This window comes from Lepidothrix coronata, unplaced genomic scaffold, assembly GCF_001604755.1.
Source record: "Lepidothrix coronata isolate B3197 unplaced genomic scaffold, Lepidothrix_coronata-1.0 Scaffold6, whole genome shotgun sequence".
NCBI classification, from domain to species: Eukaryota; Metazoa; Chordata; class Aves; order Passeriformes; family Pipridae; genus Lepidothrix; species Lepidothrix coronata.
Genome location: NW_016690186.1, coordinates 6,655,101 through 6,669,315, shown reverse-complemented (window position 1 = coordinate 6,669,315; position 14,215 = coordinate 6,655,101). Strand labels below are relative to the sequence as shown.

General features: G+C 37.2%; 1 protein-coding gene across 5 annotated transcripts in view; it reads right to left on the bottom strand.

Annotated features, from left to right (window-relative positions):
* CDH2 (cadherin 2) overlaps nucleotides 1-14,215 on the bottom strand; it is a 119,512-nt gene that overhangs the window by 40,632 nt on the left and 64,665 nt on the right. The gene's annotated exons all lie outside the window — the stretch shown is intronic.

Genomic DNA, 14,215 nt, shown 5'->3' with positions numbered 1-14,215 from the left:
AGAAGTCAGTAAAACCAATTGTATAGATAATGATGCAAAGTGCACAAAACAGAACTGGTAACAGGATACTGCCTTCTTTACCCAATTCTTTTCACCACCACTTATCTTCTGGATGACTGCAAATAATAATAAGCAAAAAAATGGAAGTGTGCTTTTATAATCAATGATCATTCTTTAATGTTTCCAAGGCATTATGAAATATTTTGATTGTATGAGAAACAGAAATGCAAAACATCATTATGAAGGTTGTGCTGAAATTCACATAGTGAAGATGAAATGACGCTTTATGCCTCATTTCAGTTACTGGACTTTTTATATTGTGCTAAACCATGCACAAACTATTTAGCTGCAAAACCTAAAGGTCCCTTTCAAGAAAAATCACTACTAAATGTCATGCATCATACACTTTCTCCTGTAATGCACTGTTTCCAGGAAGTTACTGAGAAGAAGAATCATACTTTTTTGTATTTGAACTTCAAGGACCGAGATGATGTTCAGGTGACAGACTGAATTTCTTTCCTTATTGCATTCTTTCAGTTTTCCAGGATCCCCCATTTGCCCTCTCCTGACAGAAAAGACTTAAGTCTTTCTTTAAGACTTAGTACTTTAGAAGGGCCCAGCAGGCACAAAAACGAGACAAAGCACAGCACTTCTCCAAATAAATGATACAGCATCAACCTTCTTAATAATGAACTTGCTGGACTGGGCAAGGATACTGCTCTTTCCAGATGGCTCGCAGAATTTGAAGGTCTTCCCCTGTGAAATGCCAGCCTCACTTTGGGGAAAAGAGCATGCCATGTCCACAGAACACTGAATGCTGGAAAAACAATCTGCCTGGGTAAAAGGCTGAAGCCTCACCAGCAGGGCTCCTCCTGTGATCCTTCTTGGAGATGTTGCTTCAGGTCTTCCTCATAAGCAAAGAGAGTGCTTTTTTGAATTCTAACACTCAGCCTCTCACGTAAGTTTTCAGATATATTACTCTCTAAGCAATCCCTGTGGCTCCTCAAGTCCATCCTACCTGATTCATCAAGTACAATGACTTCCTTTCCTACGATCTACAAGCTACAGGTCTGCAGGATTTGGAGAAGGTGACAGAACTTCTGCTTTGCTGTTCAAATAGGAAGAGAAAATTGACAGGCAGAAGGTCCAGCTCCCAGATGTTGACCTATTCTTTTCAAAATAAGCCTTGCAGTTTGAGTCAGCTTTCTGAAATACTATGTTGAAATGCAACAGCCAACTGAGAAAAGGAATGATTCTAAGACAAGGATATAAAACTACCAGTTAAAACAGCTATTGCAGTACCTAGAAATCATGACCACAGTCCTAATTTTGTAATTCTGATTGTCCAACTTTTAGAGCTGGACACACTGTATTGCCTAGCACAAAAATAAAAAGATGTCCAAGAAGAGCTTACTCAAAAGGTACTACATTTAATTATTTAAGAAGTTAATGACGGGTCTACCAACAGCGCTACTTGTACTTGGTTTCTGAGGCACAGACCACCCAGATTCCAGTAATAAAGGAAGTTGAGCATCCTTGAAGTGCCATCACTTTTTACGAACAAAACCCTCAGAAACAGTTCACATTGAGAGACTAAGTCAAAAAACCAATCAAACAAAAAAACCAACCACACTAAAAACACCGAAAAAACCCCCCCAAATAAAGCCAGGCAGCAATTGCCTCTGTTGACCTCTCTGTTGACTTCTCTCAAAATCTGCTCTTCAAAAGAGTGTCTTGACTGAAAGGATGAAGAGCAAGCCACATCCTCCTCTGGCTCTTCTCTGACTTACTTCTGAAAAGTAGGGATTGGGAAAGACAATGAATATTAATCTAAACTTTGATCATTATTGTTTTGCAAAAAGGTAAAAGCTAAAATGAGTATCAGCCATTAAGGTCCAAAAGATTAAGAAATCACAGCCATATTTTATAAAAAATTATTATCCATCTATTACAGAGTAACATACTTTATTCATTTTAGATTTTCAAACTCATAAAGAAGAGGATTCCTTCCTCTCCCATCTTCTTACATATAGACTCCAGCAACAAAAAATATAAAACCAAGAAAAAAACACCCCGCTAGCCACTTCATTGATATTCCTCCTCCAGGCAACAGTAAATTATGAAATTCAATGAAAATCCCTTTCCTTTGAAAGTATCCTGGTAAAAACGTATAAAATTGTCAATGCTTTGTGAGAATTATTCTCCCTTTGCAAGGAGCACATATTATCAAATTATACTCAAGTATAACCATCTATAATTAAATTCCCTTGGCAGAGTACAGGTTGTGCAGTAGCTACTCTCCCCCCAGCTGCATGGTTATCAGTCTCGTAAATTTGATTCAGATCACTTTGCTTCATTTTTCAGTGTTCAACTAGTATGAACAAAGAGTGATTTCTGACAGTGGTTTTTTAGGCAAAGATTTTTTTTCAGAAATGCTACAAGGGATATTTTTTTTGTACTGTGGATAATGACTGTTTCTGCAACTATGTTCTTTCTAACAACCACAGGAAAGGGAGGCATGCTTTCCATAAGTCACTTTATGTTGACCAATCAATCACAGGGATTCTTTTCACTTAAAAAGAAGGTTAACAAGATACATTATGCAGAATCTTAGTCACTTTGTATGCAGCAGAAAGAGATTAATTATCTGATTTTACTGGTTTTTAATAACACTGCATAAATGATCAGATGTGAGTATCACAATCTGTAAAAATAACTCGTGGATTTTTAAGTATTTCTCATCTGAGTATCTTGTGCATCTTCTGAAAGTATCTACTTTTTAAAAGTATATTATCTGAAAGACATAGAAAGTATTAAATCATAATAGGAAATATACTGTTTCAATTTTAAAGAGAATACCTTTAGTCAGATCAAGGCAGTAATATGCAACATGGGAGTAAATCCAATCAGTTGCCAGGCTCAAAATACGGCTGTGCACAAGGATTTATAAAACTAGAGTCTTCAAACAAAAGAAAAATTTTATTTCTTATTAGTATAAGATTATTATTAAATACTATACCCTAAGACAAAAACCCATTAGTATCCTAATTTGTGAGTCTTTTCCTGTCCTAAACCCAAGACAAGTATATATTACTAAAGCAAGAATAAAAGAGAACCTCTGACTGCAACATTCTGAAATTAAAATCTAAAGCTACGTGGTATGAAAGGAAGCTCTCAGTTTAACACTCTTGCATGGAAGTAATTACAACATATGCATACATATGTAGTGTACAAAACGTTAAGAACTAGACATGCAAATTCATTTAAAGTGCACTAGAGATCTCTACCACTCATGCTCAGGTCTAATGAAATGAATGATTCATAGTATCTACAAAATACATGTCTAAGTCTAACCTCGTGTACCTGACTAGTAATCTTCAATTACTTAGAACCATTTCTCCGACAATAAAAAACCTTTTTCAGCTACTTATGTTGGTTTGCACTCTTCAACACCTTGCTTCTGCTCTTTTTCTCTTAGGCAAATAACATCAGAATTACTTGATCCAAGCAAGGACTGAGCAAAAAATTATATAATGGGCTATATTATTAACATAAATTTTTCATGAACATATTTGTGTATAATATAGAATATTAATACTGCATTTTCTTTACTTGCTTTGATTGCAAGACAAGTTGCACTGAGTTTGCCATCTGGATTTTTTGTGCTTTGAAAATATTCAATTCACTTCTAGATAACATCCACATGCGTACAAACAAACAAGTGTGCTTCCTGCTGGAAATTTGCTGGAATGGTGTTACTCCTCTTGAATGCTCTTCTCAATGCCTAAGCATTGACCTGAAGGCAAAGGCTCAGTAAGAGGACATTATGGAAATTGCAATGAATGCCAAGTGATAACAACACATGTACTTCAGCAATACAGTTGAGACCGTTCATCATAAAATGGAAAACCTAAGGGTATTTAAACCACTCGGAATCATTCTGCAGCAGACAAAATAAATAGAATAAGAAAGTATCTTGGATACAACTACCTATTAGACACCACTTTTACCTTTGATAGAACGAGAAATTATATGGAAACACTCTCCTTGAACTGTCTAGCTATTTGCATACTTAATATCTGAACGCTGCTTTCTCCAAGAACTCTGTATTTAACAAGTCTTCTCAGACAGAGAAGCAGGAGAAAACTACACAGAAACCCTCACATAATCTCCCCCTTACTTTATAAATTAGTAATTTATTCAGACTGGTTACTTCTGTATCTGTAAGATGATCTGTTAGTCCTACTAAAACAGTGCACATGCTCGTATTTCAGTTCATGGCTTGTTGGAGTGGCATGTGAAATGCCCCTGAGACACCCTTTACTACAATTATAGACGACCTTCAAGAGAAGTGGGGTTTTGACATCACAGTGAACTGTTACAATGACAAAGAACTGAACTACATTCTAAATTGCCTTTTCCATCACCAGCAGCACCTTTAAAGTGGATCTGATTTTAGAACTTCCTGAAACTAGCTTAAAACAATTATTTAATATTTGATTTTTGATACATGGGTGGTCTACAGCAGCCAAAAAAATGTCTTGTTTTCAGCTGTAAGCTGAGAAAACTAGCTACTTGCTGATTCAAAAGACATATGGAATATAATCAGGTTATTTTAGGCAGTGGCCATTTTCCTATTGGTATAGTTACTCAATTTGTCATTATATTCTTTAGAGACAATTCAATACACCAGCATTGTTTCTAAAAGGTTCTTCTAGTCTTTCATTTTTAATTCCCTTTCTTTTCTACTTTTATATTCATGCACTTAGTTTATCCTGTACTCCAGACCATCCAGAAAAATCTCAAAGAGATTACTCATTTTGAGCCTTTCTGGAGTAACCAACCTGCGACACTTCAAAAGAAAGCCTGGCTGTCAAAAGGCAGCTACTCACCACTTCCTGAAGGGCAAGTCTGCTAATTCAGTAATTGCTTTTGAAGATCTCTGCCTTTGTGCTGAGCACTGCGTTCTACCACCCCAGCCCATGCCAAGTAGAGGGCTGTTTCAGCAGGTCACACAAACCCAATTGGAGTTTTGCCACTTACTGAGGGCCGAATATGGCCATTTGCTTCTAATTCCTAATTTCATTTGTCTTCAAAAGCTTTAAAACCTGGTGCCATGTGAAAGTCAGGTTATGAAGCTCACAAGAGGTGAAAAAAGCATCACATCAAAAGGTTTCAACTGAGATAAAACTAGGGATACATTCAAGCTATTAACCAACTTTAGGTGTTTCATGATCTGACTAATAGCAGCTTAACTTCCTATATTTCCATGCTGTACTGTTTGTTTTATTGTCTATTCAGTTAGGAAAACAATAATTAAAAGAAAAAGTGATATGCAAGACTTCAGTTTAATTCATACTGTATGCTTTTTTCATTAACTGAAAGCAGTTTGAGTGATCTGCAGCAGGCATTAGGTAAAACCTAGTACTAATATATGACTTTACCTTGTGGAATTAGGATGTTAAGTAAGTAGTATACTGCACAAAAGCTATAAAGTTTCATGAAAAGTTTTATGATATGCTGGTAAAAATAACTTGTGCTGGTTACTATAACTATGATTCAATGCAATTCTCTCTCCTGCCCCACTCCCCAGACTACTAGTTCTAAATAGATAAATATGCACATTTCCTAAAATAACATACTTTTAAAGCAATCTGGCAGCCTACATGACAGAACGATAGTGGACATAGACTTCACTCTCCCTATCTCTGCAACATTTTCTTTTCGTTCTTAATTTTTATAATTACACTGAGATTTTTTTTTTAAAGTATTTTGTTGCAGGGTACAATTGGGAAATATTAAAGTTCTGTCATACGTAACAGGACTTCTTCCTCATAAACCCTAATAACTCAAACACAAATGCCTATTTTTAAAGTATTTTCTTTCACAGGTGGCTATCACCAGACTTCCCAATTTCTGTATTCACAGGGAAAGACTCAACACAGTTCTTTAATAAAATGCCATCTAGTTTCCAGTTCCCATAATCCTTTTTATTTACAGAACAAAGTCGTAACAGGCATGCCAGAATGAAAATGGGGATAATGTTCTTTCTATTCGATAGAAATGCCTCTGCAGCTTTTCAGTATGGGAATACTAGCCATCAGCAAAACACAGGACTGGTATCTCAAACAGAGTCCAAATTATATCTGATTCACTGACCCTTTTCAGTCCTTGCCTCTACCACTCGCTGGCACAAAGATCTTCCGCGCTTTCACACCCCTTTTGTCTTTAGTTCAGAAAAAATAAAATGCAGAAAAAGAGAATAAACATCTTCAAGAAGGGGAAGTACTTATATTTCGACAACTGCTTTTGTTTTAAAACATAAAAAGGTTTCTTTCCCTTTTCTTCCACTCTGTATTGTTTAAGGCAGTTTCACTACAGAACAGCCTATAGGCCCCTGCAGAGTTCTACGCCAGCCTTTCTCTAAATGATGCTAGCTGAAAGAAAACTCAGTAATAAATGTCATTTCTGTACTCGAGAGTACGCAATGCACCTTTAATACTTTCCCAAGTATACCATTCTACACAGTAATAAAAAGAAGGATTAAACACTAATCTCTTATACCCATAATGCATCAACTGACTACACCTGTTAAAATCCAACTTGGTAATTAAAAAATATATCTACTTAACAGCCGAACCAGGAGACTAAAGGGAAAGTACTGTCTCTGCAGACAGCTAGCAGAAAACAGTTGCAAAATTGAGGCACTTAACAGAAACCTATTTTTACCCCTATTCATTTTTATGTGACCTTAAGCAGTGTAAGAAACAAATACCTACAATTATGGTGCAGCAATTAAAGGGCAGTTTTAGAGCTACAGTAATGACTTAAATATCTAGTAAAAACCAGATAAGCAGCTTTGCCTTTTAGTCTATCTTTAGAAAATGCAAAAAAAAAGTTAGCTTTCTCTTTTTTTTTTTCCCGTTTCTTTTCCCTTGCTAGCAATAAGTAGAGCGAGAACAGAGAATAGATGCCTTTATATGTCCCCTTTGCCAACTGCTCCTGGCCTGAAGTTCTTATATGCTTCACGTTTCAAGCTTTTTTCCTAGCTTTTCTTTCTTTCTTCTTCCTCCTCCTCATCTCTTCAGGTGTTCTGTTTTCTAGTTTTTTAAACTTACTTTATTCCCTGATGCTCTCATTTTTCCTGTTCCCACTTTCAACTGTGCTCCTGACCAAAGTGCCAAAGCTTTACTAATTTCAGGCTGCAGCTCAGGTTTCAAGCACACCTAGGCAGAAGGATAACTGGAGGGCTGTCTTTACAAAAATAAACAAATGAACTACATAAATAAATATGCAGGCTCCTGGAGTTTCTGTAAAGAAGCAGAACTTGCTGAAATATCAAAAGGGTGCATACTTTCAAATGAGCTGATGATCTGTTTCATGAATGCAACCGCTCAGCAGTTTTAAACAGTGGCTTAAGTCCCCACACTAAAAGGGGTTTAGGAACAACAACAGAACATAGGAAAGAAGCATATATCGCTTTTAGGCTATATGTCACTTCTTACTATGAAAAGAAATACAATAAAATAAAAATAGGGTGGTTTCTCATTAAATTATGGGACTGCTCAGGCAGAAGTGAATATTGTATTTGCATTGCATTGCATCAAACAAAAATTCCCAGCACTGACAAAATGGCAGTGATCTGGTCAACATTCCTTGCCTCCCATTTAAAAAAGAAATGTCTTGAAGCAGATGCAAGAACATTCAATATTCTGTATTCTGCTGCATACCCCACAATACCACCTGTTGCTTGGGACCACATTTTGCAGTCCCTCCCATGTGGCTATGGACACTGTGAGGGGAAAGGGAACAACTTTCCCTAAATTTGCCTTTCAGCTTCACAAACCAGCACACATTTGAATACGATGATCCTCCACAAACATCAGTACAGATTTTCCTTTCCTTCCTTCCTCTGTCTGGTCTGTCCAACAGTGGTGGCTTTTGTCCCTCTCTCACATGTCATTGCTCTCGGCATGCTACAGTCTAATTTTCCAAAGCTGCAATTATTCTTTATGACTTTTAAAAGGTCCTTAGTCATACTCTAGTTACCGCAGAAGCTCTGCATGTCACTTCGTTCCTAAAAGATGAATGCTGTTATCTCAGGGGGGAACCTGGAGAACCTTCCAGCCAACAGAGCTGGATATGGGCACAACTGCATGAGCATCCCCACAGCAAACAGCAGGCACAGCCGATCTCAAAGCAGAATCATCGTGTAACACAGGGATGCTCGTTACCTCAGCAAATGGTAACGGTGAAAAAATACTCTATTTGTTTGAACACTGTGCTTTTGTACCTAACAGGGGCAAGAAACCTGCCAGTTGCCAAAGGGGGTGGAAGAGACAGCAGAGACAGCCTAGCAGTATTTACACTGATGTGGTTAGATAGCCATAAAAATCATAAATCCCATGGATTACACTATCACTGGATCATGTCCAGTAGGCCTCAGGCAGAAAACTAGTTGGCATGGCAGCTTAATAGAATCTAGTCAGACCTCAGGTTTTTATCATTATTATTCTTAAACAGAGATATCTGACCTTAAAAATCAAAAAAAAGCACTTGGTGACTGGTGCAGGCTAGTACAGATTATTTCACAGGCAGGCCACAGTAGTGCTTCCCATAACAAAGCAGAGAACTCAAAAAGCTAGGGCGGTATGTCTGTCTCATCATAAGGGTGTCCCTGCGGGTAAAAGTAACGTCTAGATGGGTAACATCTAGATACTCTCCTTCTGTGTATCGCTTTCAACATTTCAAATGGAAAAGGTGACATGCTAATAAATCATTAACTGATTATCAATAAAGAGGGGGAAATATCAAGAGAACTATCAGGATTTCACCTATTTGAAGATACCTCTTATTTGGGTCATTCATACATCTTGTTATAGCATCTCTCCAAATATGCCTCATGTTTCCCCTAGATCCACTGAATGTGTGTACACACCTTAAAAATAAACGAAGGACCCCTAGTATTAAAATGAATCAGAAATATACAGGAAATTACTTGACACTGCTGAGCATGGAAGTTTACCTAAAACATTGCAACACCATAGGAAAACTTCAGTGTTGTAATCAATCCACGCATGGTAGCAAAGAGTAATTAGTACATATTCTACATGTTTTTCCTCGTGAGCTAAAATAAGTACAATGATCAGGAAAAAAAAAATCCAGTGCTGGAATACTTTTTAGTGGCAATTAGTGAAGGCTCACAGATGATTATTAATTACTTATATCTTCTTGGTTGATTACCTAAACCATATTCTCAATGAGACAAAAACCACCCATCCTTGCAGGGTCACCAAAACTCAACAGCACAAAAGGAAAAAACAAAAGAGGAAGAGAAACTTGGCTTCTTTGGGTCTAAGCTGCAGTCGGGACTCCAGACTCGAGTCTTTTCAAATTACTGTTTTATTTCATGTATGGTCTACCTGACTCTAGATAAGTCAGAGAAATACTAGCTGCAAGCAGAAATAGTATTGTTACTTTATGTTTGACTGCACCATACAGTGCAAACTCATTAATGACCAACACGAGGTCACTTGTGTACAGCTGACACAGTTTAAGTCAAAATTCAAGTGACACTACTTTCCTTCAAGATCTTTTACCGTTCTTTGAATACCTTGTCTAGGCATTACAAAATTACGAGGCTAAGATAATCCCCTTAAATTTAAATTGACAGTAATAGAATTGACAGAAATAAAAAAGGCGTTCCATCAGGAAAAAAAAAAAACTGATAAAAAACATTTTCTTCACAAAATGCAGACAAGCATGACAGCAGCACAACATGGTACCAGGGTTATTATAGGAAAGGGAAAAAGAAAATAAATCCTTGGATACATATACAGACAAATGAGAGAGATACACACAGAATTCATTCAAAACAGAACTTTCAATACAGCCACTGCAAAATTAAGACATACTTAAGGATCCTAAGCCAAGACAATGCTGTGCAAATTTATGCAATTTATTCCAGGTGGAAACAGAAGAGATAGACCTGGCTGAACAGACTCTTGTGTAACAGTCGTGATTCAGTCTAGTCACAGAAGAACACAGAATAAAAAGAACAGATTTTCTGATATATTTGAAGATAAACTGCCTATGATAAATGCAGTTTTTTTCTTTTTTTTTGTGTGTGTGTGTCTAGACTTTCCTGTGGGCCTTGTGAGCACAAAACACAAGACACTTGACATTCAAATTGTGTTAGATTGGAATAATGCCTGAAAATAGCAGGGGCTTGACTGATTGAACTAGAACTGAAAATTCTACTTTTAGCAAAGCCTAAGGATGAGAGCAGGATATTACCTTTCTGAAACCCTTTGCTGGATTGAACAGTTACATGAGCTTTGAGACCAAAGATTACAGTTATAAATATCTCAATGAAAACCCCACATGTGATAATGGCTCCTAAAGGGAATCATTAGGACTCATTTCTGGATGTGGCAATTAACCCATTACTATCCGAGTCAAGACCATTTTGCTGAAAAGCAGTGAGCTATTGCACTCTATGCAGTCTTGATTTTTCAATTATTAGTCACGACATTCTAAGTTTCTTAGAAAAGATTACGCAGCAACACCCTCTAAATGCCTAGACTGCTAAGCGTCTGGTGATTATTTCTACAGCAATCAGTGTAATGGGACTGATCCCTGACCAGAGTCCTAGGTATAAGATGAAAACAGTAATAACTTCTAACATTTAGATAAGTCAAACACGGTCCAAGCACCTGAATAATGGAAACATTCAATGGTAACTTGCCGAATCAATGCATCACAAAAATGAAACTAATTTTCCTTTAGAAACCCAAGTACTGTCTTATTCCAATGGGAAGGCACCCCTTGCTTTGCTTACCACAATACTAAATACTCATTTCCAAAAGGAATCTGAGTGGTAAACCCCATTGTAATAAACATTTCAACATTTCAATGGCTACTTCAACTGCCATCGGTATTCCTCTCAATTTTCTTCAAATAGGCACCTGTGGCATTCACTCACAAGAACAAACATCTCTTTTCGCTTCCTCTCCCCCTAAACAATGTCAGTTTGCAAAGGGAATAGAGAAAGCTATGATACACTTGCTGTGTACTTCAGAAAATACTACCCAGTGTGTCCTACAGTAATGACTGCTGATCAAGAGATATTTTTCCTTATGTTAAGCATTACCATGAACACTGTGTGCTAAGATCACCGAAATGCTGTACTTTGATAGCTAATATAAGCAGATTCATGATCTATCTAAACAATTGTGAAAGTTCCTCATGACAAAATTCTTTCCTTTCTTGGTGCATGATGCACAGTTCCTCTCCAATACTATAACCCAGGCATGGCTTTGTAGGCATGTGAAAATGCTTTCAGTACATAAATGCAATTGCTTCACCTAAAGAGAGAAGACAAAGTCATTCAGTGAAACAGCATACCGAATTTCTGTTGAAACAAAACTGTAGAGCATGAAATAGCAACCTGTCATCAGATGTTGGGAGTCTGATGTTTGTCAGCAGCAGACAAAAACCGCTCTCTCCTCTCGCCTGTGTCTGAGGGAACTGACAAGCCATCTGCATGCAGGTCTGGCCAGACTACATCCTGCAGGCAAGGACTGGACTCTGTGCAGCGATGTTTAGGATCTATTTCACTAGGATTTACGGTTGTATTCTAGAAAATTAAAATAAAATAAAACAAAACAAAAAATCCCAAACAAAACTAGACCAAAGGAAGCAAACAAAAACTACCAAAACAAAAACTCACCCCAAAAAAACCAAACGACCCCCAAACTAATCCAACGCTAAAAAGTCACAAAACAAACCCTCCCTCACACATGCACACCCTAAAAAATTGAACAAAAAAACCAGCCCAAGGTTAAATGTTTTCTATTAATTTCAAGGAATATCAGGGCACACGTTCTTCACTACTTTTTACTTTCTTTTAAAAGGTGCACACCGTAATTGGAAAATAGATCCATATTCACATCACCCTACCCCATTTTAAAGCAAAGGTGAGGAATTCACTTGCCCCCAGGAGAAGGCTCACAAGGAATACAGACTGAGAGTTTGCAAACACAGGCTCAGTAGTTGTCCAAAAGGCATTATCCAGAAAATGTGGTATCACATCTCCAGATTTTTTGGACAGGCTACTCACAGTCCCTTTACTGCAGACCTTCCTGCCCCATGGAGAGAGTCCACATGGCTGGCGTATAACACTTTGATGAGGTAATCAGACAGGTTAGCAAGCAATATAATCAATTTGATCAGCCATCTCAGCCGAGCATTCTGAGCCCAGAATAGCTCTTATTAAGTTAGGCAATGCCTACAGTAAATGAGTGATGTGTTATTTTGATTTGCCTCTCAGGGCCCAAGATCGTGGTATCTAAAGCTCACCTTCCCAAGAGAAAGGGATTTCTGCAAACTAAAAGCAGCCTCTTCAGCAGCAGGAGGAAGCAGCAAGTGAGACGGAACAGATCTGACCTTACAATAAACATCTGAGCTACATTTTAAAACACTGGCACCGAGATGTTATTACTTTGCTTTGATATGCTGCCAAGGGAAAGCAAAGAGTCATTGAAAATTGAACTCCATTTTCAAGTCCTGTCCATTTTTCAATAATCCTTGTAATACTGTGTACATAACTTAAGGATTTTACAAAAGACAACAAACTATGATGTCATAAAATAATAATATTTATTTGAAGGTCTTAACAGATTCATGCTTAGTAGTGTCATAAATCAGAAAAATTACCAAGGAACATACACATAATGCCACAAATGAAATACATACGGTAACGTGGGTACAGAGAAAGGCATTTGGGTAAAATAAAAAGACTTTTGGCTCTCAAGCACACAACATGGCTGCTGTTCCTTATTAGATGTTAACAATTTGATAAAGTTCACTAAAGTGCAGTTTATTGTTTTATAAATGCAGATGTCACTTTTAAGGTGCATCTGTTGGCATTTTTCCCATTACAGACATAACTTACAGATTTTAAAAAAACCTGGTATTACCACTCCATGTGGTTTTTCCCTAACTCCTTTATTGCTGGATGTCTGCAATACAACGATTCAACTTCTTCATTGAGGACCAAGGAAACAGAGTAACTTGAGACATCTGAAATTTTAGTCATGGAACTGTGGTACTCTCGACAAGCCCCCAGGAAAAAAATCAGTAACCGCATTTGATCTATTTACAAATCACATTCAACTGTCTCACGTACAGCTGCATAGCTTTGTGTTTATGTTAGCTTACCCTCAGATCCGAGAGATGTCTGCAGTTTTGCTAAGTACTGCAATGTTAACTTGTTTCAGTACTAATTAATATCTTTAATACACCTTGTCTCCATTACATCTTTCCTTAGCCTGTCTTCTAACATGTGACAGAAGCTAACCGTCCACCTTCACATTTTTTCAACTAGATGCATCCAAGAGGTGTTTGCCATAAAATGTGTCTATGTTTTTCATGGAAATTCACAGGCCCTTTCTCTCAGATGCCAGTGAAATTTTTTCTATCATTCTCCAAAACTGGAAGGATGGGGAGGAAATTAAAAAAATGTCAGCTCTAAAGGTAGCAGACCCAATGGTCTTCCCAAAATCTTGATGCAGTGTGGCAGAGCCAGGACAAACAGCAATGCCTTACGCAAACAGACCTCCCTCACCTAGGACAGTTTATGTCACAGTATTTTACGAAACAACAACATCGGGCACATTACTTCTTTCCACTATTCTGTCAAATGCATTCTCCCCATCAGAACTAGAGATGCTGTTATCTAATGACAGATGAAGAGCAAACAGAACTCATGCTGTATTTACCAAAAATTCAGAAACAATTCTTAAATTAATTCTAAAAACCAAGCAAGATCTAAATTCAGAGGACTTCCACAAAGGAATCAGAAATCAGCATGAAAGTCTGTAAAACAAAATTTTAAGTCATACTTAGTAATCAAAAAATGAATGAGTTAAAACAATACTACTCTCTAAAAACTGTCCTGAAACTCTGTCACCACTTAAACTACATATAGAAATCTTTGTCTTCTTATTTAGAAAATATAAATTAGTATGATTCATGTAAATGTTTCCTCTCTTGTCAAAGAGAATCATTCTCTCTTTGTAGCCTCAACAGGTCAAAAGCATAGGTGAGCTTGCGGTTCTCACTGATCTGAAGGAAAAACTAAATGTTTAAGATCAAAAAAGCTATGTAATTTATCTAGATGGAAAGAATCCACCTTTTCCTAAATGTCTTCAGT